The 12170-nt window shown below is 42.9% G+C and overlaps 1 protein-coding gene across 3 annotated transcripts in view; it reads right to left on the reverse strand.

Moving 5' to 3' along the window:
• The window catches only part of FSD2 (fibronectin type III and SPRY domain containing 2), a 46335-nt gene extending 34246 nt beyond the window's left edge, over nucleotides 1-12089 (reverse strand). Inside the window, exons 1-3 of one of the 3 annotated variants that reach the window (XM_027522109.1) lie at nucleotides 11829-12089; nucleotides 5109-5308; nucleotides 3802-3986 (exon numbers count right to left, since the gene is read on the reverse strand). The gene's annotated coding sequence lies outside the window, so the exon portion shown is untranslated. Of the gene's footprint in view, nucleotides 1-3801; nucleotides 3987-5108; nucleotides 5309-11823 lie in introns of all 3 variants that reach the window. The other 2 variants (XM_027522108.1, XM_027522110.1) reach the window with 2 other exon arrangements.
• Between the last annotated feature and the right edge of the window lie 81 nt (nucleotides 12090-12170).

The raw sequence follows: 12170 nt of genomic DNA on the forward strand, positions 1-12170 counted from the left end.
GTATGGACCTAACAGAAGCAGAAGATATTAAGAAGAGGTGGCAAGAATACACAGAAGAATTATACAAAAAAAGATTTTCATGACCCAGATAACCACGATGGTGTGATCACTCATCTAGAGCCAGACATCCTGGAATATTAAGTCAAGTGGGCCTTAGGAAGCATCACTACGAACAAAGCTAGCGGAGGTGATGGAATTCCAGTTGAGCTATTTCAAATCCTAAAATATGACGCTGTGAAAATGCTGCATTCAATATGCCAGCAAATCTGGAAAACTCAGTAGTGGCCACAGGCCTGGAAAAGGTCAGTTTTCATTCCATTCCCAAAGAAAGGCAATGCCAAAGAATGTTCAAACTACCACACAACTGCACTCATTTCACACACTAGTAAAGTTAAAAATTCTCCAAACGAAGCTCCAACAGCACGTGAACTGAGAACTTCCATATGTTCAAGCTGAATTTAGAAAAGGCAGAGGAACCAGAGATCAAATTGCCAACGTCTGCTGGATCATCTAAAAAGAAGAGTTTCAGAAAAACATCTACTTCTGCTTTATTGACTATGCCAAAGTCTTTGACTGTGTGGATCACAACAAACTGTGGAAAATTCTGAAAAAGATGGGAATACCAGACCACCTTACCTGCCTCCTGAGAAATCTGTATGCAGGTCAAGAAGCAACAGTTAGAAACAGACATGGAACAACAGACTGATTCCAAATCAGGAAAGTATGTCAAGGCTGTGTATTGTCACCCTGCTTATTTAACTTATATGCAGAGTACATCATGTGAAATGCTGGGCTGCATGAAGCACAAGCTGGAATCAAGATTTCCAGGAGAAATATCAATAACCTCAGATATGCAGATGACACCGCCCTTATGGCAGAAAGTGAAGAGGAACTAAAAAGCCTCTTGATGAAAGTGAAAGAGAAGAGTGAAAAAGTTGGCTTGAAGCTCAACATTCAGAAAACTAAGATCATGGCATCTGGTCCCATCATTTCGTGGCAAATAAATGGGGAAACAATGGAAACAGTGATAGACTTTACTTTTTGGGGCTCCAGAATCACTGCAGATGGTGATTGCAGCCATGAAATTAAAAGGCTCTTGCTTCTTGGAAGAAAAGCTATGACCAATCTAGACAGCATATTAAAAAGCAGAGACATTACATTGCCAACAAAGCTCCGTCTAGTCAAAGCTCTGGTTTTTCCAGTAGTCATGTATGGACGTGAGAATTGGACCATAAAGAAAGTTGAGCGCCGAAGACTGATGCTTTTGAGCTGTGGTGCTGGAGAAGATTCTTGAGAGTCCCTTGGACTGCAAGGAGATCAAACCAGTCAATCCTAAGGAAATCAGTCCTGAATATTCATTGTTAGGACTGAAGCTGAAGCCCTAATACTTTGGCCACCTGATGAGAAGGACTGACTCATTGGAAAAGACCCTGATGCTGGGAAAGATTGAAGGCAGGAGGAGAAGGGGATGACAGAGGATGAGATGGTTGGATGGCATCACCAACCTGATGGACATGCGTTTGATTGAGCTTTGGGAGTTGGTGATGGACAGGCAAGCCTGGCATGCTGCAGTCCATGGGTCTGACACCACTGAGTGAGTGAACTGAACTGAAGTGTGGATAAGGATGTGGAAAACGGGGGATTCTTGTCCACTGTTGGTCTGAGTGTAGTGTAGCCACTATGAAAAACAGTATGGAGGCTCCTCAAAAAATTAAAAATAAAACTATCATACAATCCAGCAATCCCATTTCCATGTATGGATCCAAAGGAAATGAAGTTATAATCTTGAAGAGATATCTGCACTCATGTTCATTGTAGCTTTCTTCACAATAGTCACGACATGTCCATCAATGGATGAATGTGTAAAGAAACACACACACACATACAATGGAAAATTATGCAGCCATTAAAGGGAAAGAATTTCAGTCAGTTGAACTGAGGTGGATGAACCTAGAGTCTCTTATACAGAGTGAAGTAGGTCAGAAAGACAAATACCATATATTAACACATATATATGGAATCTAGAAAAATGGTACTGATGAAACTATTTGCAGGGCAGGAACAGAGATGAAGACGTAGAGAATGGACTTGTGAACATGGCCGGAAGAAGAGCATGGGATGAATCTGGAGATTAGCAGTGACACATATACACTACTGTGTGTGAAACAGGTGACTCACAGGAAGCTGCTGTGTAACGTAAGGAGCTCAGCGTGGCGCTGTGAGGACCGAGAGGCGTGGGATGGGGATGGGTGGGGGGAGGCTCAGGAGAAGAGGGATGTATATACACATATATGTATATATACATATACACAAAGCAATTCTCCTCCAATTAAAAAAACTTTTTAAAGAACCAAATAAACAAATAAAAGTATTATATGGGAAATACAGCAACAATTAAAAAAAAAAGGAGGAGGAGGAGTTCTTCCACACCAGCTTTCGTCCTTTGAATGAACCAGCACAAACTGGTTTGGGAGCTTGGCAGCAAAAGGAGAAATATTGTGACACACCCCACAGTTACATTCACTTTTCCCCTTAATATCTAGACTCTTTCCATTTCTTAACAAAATATTCAGAACTGGGGGAGAGGGGAATATTAACACTAAATTGTCATTTGATAAGTGTAAAACCAAGGCTCAGAGAAATACAGTAATAAATCATAATTTATAAAAATACATTAGGGATTTCCGTGGTGGTCCAGTGGCTAAGACTCTGGACTCCCAATGCAGGGGCCCAGGTTAGATCCCTTGTTGGGGCACTAGGTCCCACGTGCCACAACTAAGACCTGGCACAGCCAAATGAATAAATAAATTAAGTAAATGTTAAAAAAATACATTAGTTGGGTAGCTTCCAGTCTATGCAATTGATCTGTAGTTAAAAAAAGAGACTTTTGCCTAAGTCTTACATAGGAGGTGTGTTCCTGCACTTTTATTAGAAAAATTCCCGATAAAAACAAGTCTTTTAACCTTTTATGGGTCATGGATATCCCTGAGAATCCACTGAAAGCTGTGAATTCTTTCCCCAAGAGTAGCCGATAAGGGCACAGATATAATTTTGTGTACAATTTGAGAAGCTCACCCATGTATCTCTTGGCAATTTCTGAGTCGAGGCTAAAGAAACCTGCTTTAAAGTGTTAGCTGTACAGTGTTTTTGTTTTTTGTTTTTAATTCTGGCAGTGTGGCAGGTGGGATCTTAGTTCCTCAAGCAAGGATTCAACCTGCGTCCCCTGCACCCTTCCCTACATTGGGAGCACAGAGGCTTAACCATTGGACCACCAGGAAGTGCCCAGCGGTACAGTTTTGCAAGATGGTTCAAATCTGCACAGCCTACACCTGAAAAGTTTCTAAGGGAGGAGGGGGATGCATAACAAGTAAAAAGTGATTATGATGCTGTTTTTCAGTATTTGAATCAAAGCTTAAAATTATGGTTTGGCAGCATACACATGCAGATTAAAATAAAAGGTATTTATCAACCTGATACCATAGCCAAATGGTATCCACATTCAAGGTTCCAAACTGTTCTGACAAATGGACCCCTACACTAAAAATACCCTAAGGACACCCTGCAAGAACCACTAGCTTCTCTCTGTCTGCATCTGAGGCTTTCACGCCCTGTACTGAGGCCACATTCTTGAATCCTTGCTATAAGAAGGCACAGGAAACGTTCACATTGTTTACTGCAATGTACACACATCTGCGATTTAAGACGACATCTCTTCCCACCTAAAGGAAGACATTGTGGCACTAAGTTACTGGGTTTCTAGTAAACATTTTGCATTAGAAGAATGACTACACAAAAACTTGCCTGCTAAGTTAAGGATCCATAAAGTCTTCTTTTAACTTGGAGGCTGTGGTAACTGCTAGAAACTGCATTCGCGTTCAGCAGGCTTTCCCTCCTGGTGACCTCTGCGTGCCCAGCAAGCTGCCCCTGCCCGTTTTAGCCACAGTTCTACAAGTGGTGAAGGTGATGGTAACATGAGCTGGCTCCGGCTGCAAATAGCAACAGGCCTGCCATGAGTGAAAGCCCAAATATAGACCTGCCCACTGCTGACCGCTCAAGTGTCACCAGCAGAAGTTACATGCTGTCCCCTGAATTACTTCCATTACCGTGGGGACTGGAGTCTGGTGCCTCCATGGAGGGGATTCAGATGTCTAGTCATGTATAGAGGGTGGAGGGCTGTCACAGCAAGGGCAGGAGGCTGGCTGCAGGCCACAAAGAAGAAGAGGACTTCTGGGAGCCCCCAGGTATCCACCTGGCCTGAGGGGCTTTACCCAGAGTCTTTTCAACAAGCGCAACTCCGAAGGTAATCAAACACAACTTAGTTTTTTTCTCCCACAATTCCTTGAACATTTACTCATGTATTCTCCTCTCAGGATAGAAATCCAGCACACCGGGGACTTCCTGCTCCCTCTTAGGTAACACAGTCCTAGGGTCATTTGAAGGCATAGTCTCCATTCAGTAACAGAAGGTACAGTCCAATATGTTAATTAAAAAGTCAAAGTTAGTTTGGACTTTTCAGGCGGCACTAGTGGAAAAGAACCTGCCTGCCAATGCAGATGGAGGAGATGTAAGAGTCGTGAGATCAGTCCCTGGGTTGGGAAGATCCCCTGGAGGAAGGAATGGCAACCCCCTGAAGTATTCTTGCCTGGAAAATCCCATGGACAGAGGAGCCTGGTGGGCTACAGTCCACAGGGTTGCAAAGAGTAGGACATGACTAAGGTGACTTAGCATCTAGCACAACACACAAAATTAGTTTGGCCAGCATCAAAATCTCCGTTCCCCAGCTGAGGCCTCTGCAGCTAGAAATCTGCTTTTTCTCCCTGTACCTCCTCCCAAAGCTGCTGGTTTGTTCGCCAGGGGCAGGAGGCGATAACGTGATAAGGCAGCACCTATCTGAGCTAATGCCGCCGAGGGTGGATGCTAGCTTCTGCTTCTCTGGGGCAGACACTCAGATCACTCTGAGCTTTTCTACACCTCTGGGAACCCATGATGCTCTCCCCTGGAGTTCCCACCGCCAGGCTGAGAACCCCTCTATTTCAGGGGGTCCCTTGTACTCCTCCTCCAGGCTCTGGGGGGCCACCCCTAAGATTCCTCAAATGAGGTCTCCTCACCCATGCAGCTGGTTCTCTCAGGCAGGATCCAGGTACCTCCTTGCTGGCTCAGTGGTCCAGCTGGCCCACATTTGGATCTTGGGATGCAGGCTCCATCCTTGGTCCTGGCAAACTCTGGGATGCAGACACTTCCAATGCAGCCACTCCACCAGCTCAGCCACCAGAACTGCCAGGAAATACAGCCTCTTTCCTCTGGCCACCTGCAGGAAATACAGCAAACTCTCTGAAGGGTCCTGTTTTTGAAGACCCCTCACAGGGCTTAGGGGTAGAGGGTAGGATTTCCAATACCGCCCCTGCCCCGCCAGTCCAACCACAGCTCTCTCCAGAAAAATTGCTCCACTAGTCTCCCTCCCAGTCACCCTCTCTTCTTCACTCTGATCCCTTTTAATTTTTTTCCATTGGTGCAGAGTTCTGGACCATTTCCTTTAAAAGTCTGCATGTGGTGATTTGATCTTAGAATTTGACATCTATTGCTTTTTTAAACCTTAATCAAAATTTTATTTTAAAAAACATTGTTACTGCCAAGTATCTATATGCCAAAAATATTGGATGCAAATAAAACATCAAAAGCAAAAGATTTGAAAGAATAAATTATGCAAAGATGCATGTACTCTAAGAAGGTTCACCACAGCATTATCTCTATTGACAGAAAATTGAAGTTAATCTATTTCTACCAAAACAGAATCATTTAAATAAATCACAATAATGTCAACTCAGTATTGGCAAGTATTAAAATAATGATGTAGATACCTATTTTTTAAATGTGGAAAATGCTCACAATATATTTGTAGAAAGAGTAGAAAGTAGAAAGACTATGCAAAATATTAGGGACAGGGGTGTACCTATGGCTGATTCTTATTGATGTATGACAGAAAACTACAAAATTCTGTAAAGCAGTTATCCTTCAATTAAAAAAATAAATTAAAAAAGAGTATGCAAAATATTTGGAGAAGGCAATGGCAACCCATTCCAGTACTCTTGCCTGGAAAATCCCATGGACAGAGGAGCCTGGTAGGCTGCAGTCCATGGGGTCGCTAAGAGTCGGGCACAACTGAGCGACTTCACTTTCACTTTTCACTTTCATGCATTGGAGAAGGAAATGGCAACCCACTCCAGTATTCCTGCCTGGAGAATCCCAGGGACAGAGGAGCCTAATGGGCTGCCGAATATGGGATTGCACAGAGTCGGACACGACTGAAGCGACTTAGCAGCAGCAGCAGCATGCAAAATATTATTACAGTATAAAACCACCTGATGCAAAGAACTGACTTATAGGAAAAGACCCTGATGCTGGGAAAGATTGAAGGCAGGAGGAGAAGGGGACGACAGAGGATGAGACGGTTGAATGGCATAACCAACTCAATGACAAGCTCCAGGATTTGGTGATGGACAGGGAAGCCTGGTGTGCTGCAGTCCATGGGTTCGCAAAGAGGTGGACATGACTGAGTGACTGAACTGAATAAATATATATACACACACAAAGTGAAAGCAAGGTTTACGTCTTCTGAGTTATATTACTTTTATCTTTTTATCTCTGATGTGTCCATTTTATAATAATTATATTTACCATGTGCTACTTTTAAAAAGTCTTTATTTCCTGTTTTAAATAGTATATAGTGTTTGACTTAGAAAAAACAAATACTACAAAAGAACCAAAAAATAAAGTGAATGTAAACCAGTCATAGGAGAAGGCAATGGCAACTCACTCTAGTACTCTTGCCTGGAAAATCTCATGGACGGAGGAGCCTGGTAGGCTGCAGTCCATGGGATCGATAGGAGTCGGACATGACTGAGCAGCTTCACTTTCACTTTTCAGTTTCATGCATTGGAGAAGGCAATGGCAACCCACTCCAGTGTTCTTGCCTGGAGAATCCCAGGGACGGGGGAGCCTCATGGGCTGCCGTCTATGGGGTCGCACAGAGTCAGACACGATTGAAGCAACTTAGCAGCAGCAGCGAACCAGTCATACATCCTGGTAACAACAATTATTAGGTTTGGTGTATACTTATCTGTATTTTTTCTAAGAATATATACATTTATTCCCCTCACATGAAATAAAAATTGTAGAAAGCCTGCTAATTTCATTTTGAAAAAGCAAATAATTTAGAAAGACTAATAGAAATGATAAAATAATATAAAAAATACAGTTAAAAGACATTCTATAAAGAATATACACGGGCTTCCCTGGTGGCTCAGTGGTCAAGAATTCGCCTGCCAATGCAGGAGACATAGGTTTGGTCCCTGATCTGGGAAGATGGCACTTGCCACAGAGCACTAAACCCATGCAGCAAAACTATTGAGTGTATGCTCCAGAGCCTGGGAGCCACAACTACTGAGCCCATGTGATACAACTACTGAAGCCCGCTTGCCCTAGAGCCAGTCCTCTGCAAAAAGAGAAGCCACCACAGTGAAAAACCAGGGTGCCGCAACTAGAGAGCAGCCCCTGCTCATTGCAACTAGAGAAAAAGTCCACTCAGCAATTAAGACTCAGCACTGCCAACAAGTAAATTAACTAAATTATTTTTTAAAAGAATATACAAAAAGATATTAAAACAGACCAGTTCAGTTCAGTTCAGTCATTCAGTCATGTCCAACTCTTTGTGACCCCATAGACTGCAGCACACCATGCTTCCCTGTCCATCACTACTCCCGGAGCTTACTCAAACTCATGTCCATTGAATCGGTGATACCATTCAACCACCTCATCCTCTGTCGTCCCCTTCTCCTGCCTTCAATCTTTCCCAGCATCAGGGTCTTTTCAAATGAGTCAGCTCTTCGCATTAGGGGGCCAAAGTATTGGAGTTTCAGCTTCAGCATCAGTCCTTCCAAAGAATATTTAGGACTGATTCCCTTTAGGATTGACTGGTTGGATTTCCTTGCTGTCCAAGGGACTCTCAAGAGTCTTCTCCAACACCACAGTTCAAAAGTATCAATCTTTGGCCCTCAGCCTTCTTTATGATCCAATTCTCACATCCATACGTGACTACTAGAAAAACCATAGCTTTGACTAGATAGACCTTTGTTGGCAAAGTAATGTCTCTGCTTTTTAATATGCTGTCTAGGTTGATCATAGCTTTTCTCCCAAGGAGTAAGCACCTTTTAATTTCATGGCTGAAATCACCATCTGGAGTGATTTTGGAGCCCCCAAAAATAAAGTCTGTCACTGTTTCCATTGTTTCCCCATCTATTTGCCATGAAATGATGGGATCAGATGCCATGACCTTAGTTTTCTGAATGCTGGGTTTTAAGCCGACTTTTTTACTCCCTTCTTTCACTTTCATCAAGAGGCTCTTTAGTTCTTCTCCACTTTCTGCCATAAGGGTGGTGTCATCTGCATATCTGAGGTTATTGATATTTCTCCTGGCAATCTTGATTCTGGCTTGTGCTTCATCCAGCCCAGCATCTCACATGATGTACTCTGCATATAAGTTAAATAAGCAGGGTGACAACACACAGCTTTGATGTACTTCTTTGGCCACCTGATGTAAAGAACTGACTCACTGGAAAAGACCCTGATGCTGGGAAAGATTGAAAGCAAGAGGAGAAGAGGAAGATAGAGGATGAGATGTTTGGATGGCATCACCGACTCAATGGACATGAGTTTGAGTAAACTCGGGAGTTGGTGATGGACAGGTAGGCCTGGCGTGCTGCAGTCCATGTGGTTGCAAAGAGTTGGACACAACTGAGCGACTGAACTGACTGAGATGTTTTTGTGGAACTCTCTTGCCTTTTCTATGATCCAATGGATGCTGGCAATTTGATCTCTGGTTTCTCTGCCTTTTCTAAATTCAGCTTGAACATCTGGAATTTCACAATTCACGTACTGTTGAAGCCTGGCTTGGAGAATTTTGAGCATTACTTTACTAGCGTGTGAGATAAGTGCAATCGTGCAGTAGCTTGAACATTCTTTGGCATTGCCTTTCTTCTGGATTGGAATGAAAACTGATCTTTTCCAGTCCTGTGGCCACTGCTGAGTTTTCCAGATTTGCTGGCATATTGAGTGCAGCATTTTCACAGCATCATCTTTCAGGATTTGAAATAGCTCAACTGGAATTCCATCACCTCCACTAGCTTTGTTCGTAGTGATGCTTTCTAAGGCCCACTTGACTTCACATTCCAGGATGTCTGGCTCTAGGTGAGTGATCACACCATCGTGGTTATCTGGGTCATGAAGATCTTTTTTGTATAGTTCTTCTGTGTATTCTTGCCACCTCTTCTTAATATCTTCTGCTTCTGTTAGGTCCATAGCATTTCTGTCCTTTATTGTGCCTATCTTTGCATGACATATTCCCTTGGTACCTCTAATTTTCTTGAAGAGAGCTCTAGTATTTCCCATTCTATTGTTTTCCTCTATTTCTTTACACTGATCACTGAGGAAGGCTTTCTTCTCTCTCCTTGCTATTCTTTGGAACTCTGCATTCAGATGGGTGTATCTTTCCTTTTCTCCTTTGCCGTTAGCTTCTCTTCTTTTCCCAGCTATTTGGAAGGCCTCCTCAGACAACCATTTTGCCTTTTTGCATTTCTTTTTCTTGGGGATGGTCTTGATCATTGCCTCTGGCACAATGTCACAAACCTCCGCCCATAGTTCTTCAGGCACTATCAGATTTAATCCCTCGAATCTATTTGTCACTTTCACTGTATAATTGTAAGGGATTTGATTTAGGTCATACCTGGATGGTCTAGTGGTTTTCCCTACTTTATTCATTTTAAGTCTGAATTTGGCAATAAGAAGTTCATGATTAGAGTCACAGTCTGCTCCTGGTCTTGTTTTTGCTGACTATATAGAGCTTCTCCACCTTTGGCTGCAAAGAAAATAATCAATTGGATTTAGATATTGACCATCTGGTGATGTCCATGTGTAGAGTCTTCTCTTGTGTTGTTGGAAGAGGGTGTTTGCTATGACCAGTGCTTTCTCTTTGCAAAATTCTGTAAATCTTTGATCGGCTTCGTTTTGTACTCCAAGGCCAAATTGCCTGTTACTCCAGGTATCTCTTGACTTTTTACTTTTGCATTCCAGTCCCCTATAATGAAAATGACATCTTTTTTGGGTGTTAATTCTAGAAGGTCTTGTAGGTCTTCATAGAACCATTCAACTTCAGCTTCTTCAGTATTGCTGGTCAGGGCATAGACTTAGATTACTGTGATATTGAATGGTTTGCCTTGGAAATGAACAGAAATCATTCCATCATTTTTGAGATTGCATCCAAGTACTGCATTTTGGACTCTTTTGTTGACTATGATGGCTACTTCATTTCTTCTAAGGGACTTTTGGTGGAGAGTTCTGACAAAATGTGGTCCACTGGAGAAGGGAATGGCAAACCACTTCAGTATTCTTGCCATGAGAACCCAAAGAACAGTATGAAAAGGCAAAAAGATAGGACACTGAAAGATGAACTCCCCAGGTCGGTAGGTGTCTAATATGCTACTGGAAATCAATGGAGAAATAACTCCAGAAAGAATGAAGAGATGGAGCCAAAGGAAAAACAATACCTAGCTGTGGGTGTGACTGGTGATGAAAGTAAAGTCCGATGTTGTAAAGAGCAATATTGCATATGAACCTGGAATATTAGGTCCATGAATCAAGGCAAATTGGATGTGGTCAAAAAGGAGACGGCAAGAGTGAACATCGACATTTTAGGAATCAGTGAACTAAAATGGACTTGAATGGGTGAATTTAACTCAGATGACCATTATATCTGCTACTGAGGTTAAGAATCCCTTAGAAGAAACAGACCTGAATTGTAAGTAAATCATATTAGCTAACGTGATACATTAAAAAATAGTTTGAGGGAAAATAAATCACTTCAGCTAAAAGGTTGTCTCTCCAAATGACAACCAGAGCAGCTGTTAGGAATCCAAGACCCAGAGCCCCTTTGGTATTAAAGGGAGGGACTTTCAGATAGAGGCAATTTTATCTTCAAGCTACTTTCCTAGAGTCTCCTGGTTACCCTGGGGCTAGATCATCTGCCTTGGGATTGTCTTCAGCCTGGGAGATGCCCTAACCATAGTTTCAGCCTGGCCCTGTTTTTCTTTGCCAGGGGGAAGGATCATTGTTGGAAATCTGATTCCAGGCTTTCCTAGCTCAAAAACTTCAACAATCCCTTCACTGGTTCCTGAATCAAACTTTCGCAAACCTTGTTTAGATGAAGGGCTTCTTCCCTGCTCCCTGAGCTTTTTGTTCCTTCCCCTCTGTCCTCCAACCCCAATACCACTCTAGCAGCTCTCGCAGGATGGGAGCTGACACGTACTGTATTTCCATCTACACTGTACATTTCCTAGATAGAGACCAGTGCTGCCTTATTCCTTGTTGTATGAACAGGTTCAGCTCCAACCCACACTCCATCCCCACCTGAAAGTACATCACCCCATCTCCTTAAACAGGTCTTCAATAGCCAGGTGGTCTGAAGCATCTGAATTGCCTGATTGTCTGGGTATCTTAAGAAAAGTTTCTTTTCTGGATCTCAGTTTCCTTATCTCTAAAATGACAAGTTAGAACATGGATTGTATTTAAACATGTTGGTTGGGAGCTGGAAGGATTTGAAGATGGAGGTATCTTTTTTCTTTTTTGGGGGGGCATGCCCCCTTCGTGCCCAGCCTCCCCAAACATTATACATTGCATAAAAGCTTGCTGAATTGATACCAACAAACTTGTGGCTTCTACCTAGTGCCTGGCACTTACGCCCTCAACAAGTAACTATTAAGTTTAATGTTTTACCTCACCATTCTTGAGCTCAGGAACGATGTATTCACTAGGGCCCCGATGATAGAAGACCAAGTCAACGGTTTTCCGTTCTCAAGAGGCTCACAGTTTAGTGTAGGAGGCTAAGACAACAACTAGTTCGTTTAACAAATATTTTTTCAATGTCAGTGTGTACACAGGTGGAAAAGGTGAGGCAAGAGTGGTAATCCCAGAATCCGGACGAGGTTGCGACATTGATTGACTCCGAGCGGCGACCTCCTGACCATTTCATTGGTTGTCGCAAACCCTCTCATCCAACCAATCGCGGAAGCGTTGTTGGAACCTCCCAGGCAGCAGACAGCCAATCAAAAGTGCCGAGGGTG

Source organism: Bos indicus x Bos taurus, chromosome 21, assembly GCF_003369695.1.
Source record: "Bos indicus x Bos taurus breed Angus x Brahman F1 hybrid chromosome 21, Bos_hybrid_MaternalHap_v2.0, whole genome shotgun sequence".
Classification (NCBI taxonomy): Eukaryota; Metazoa; Chordata; class Mammalia; order Artiodactyla; family Bovidae; genus Bos; species Bos indicus x Bos taurus.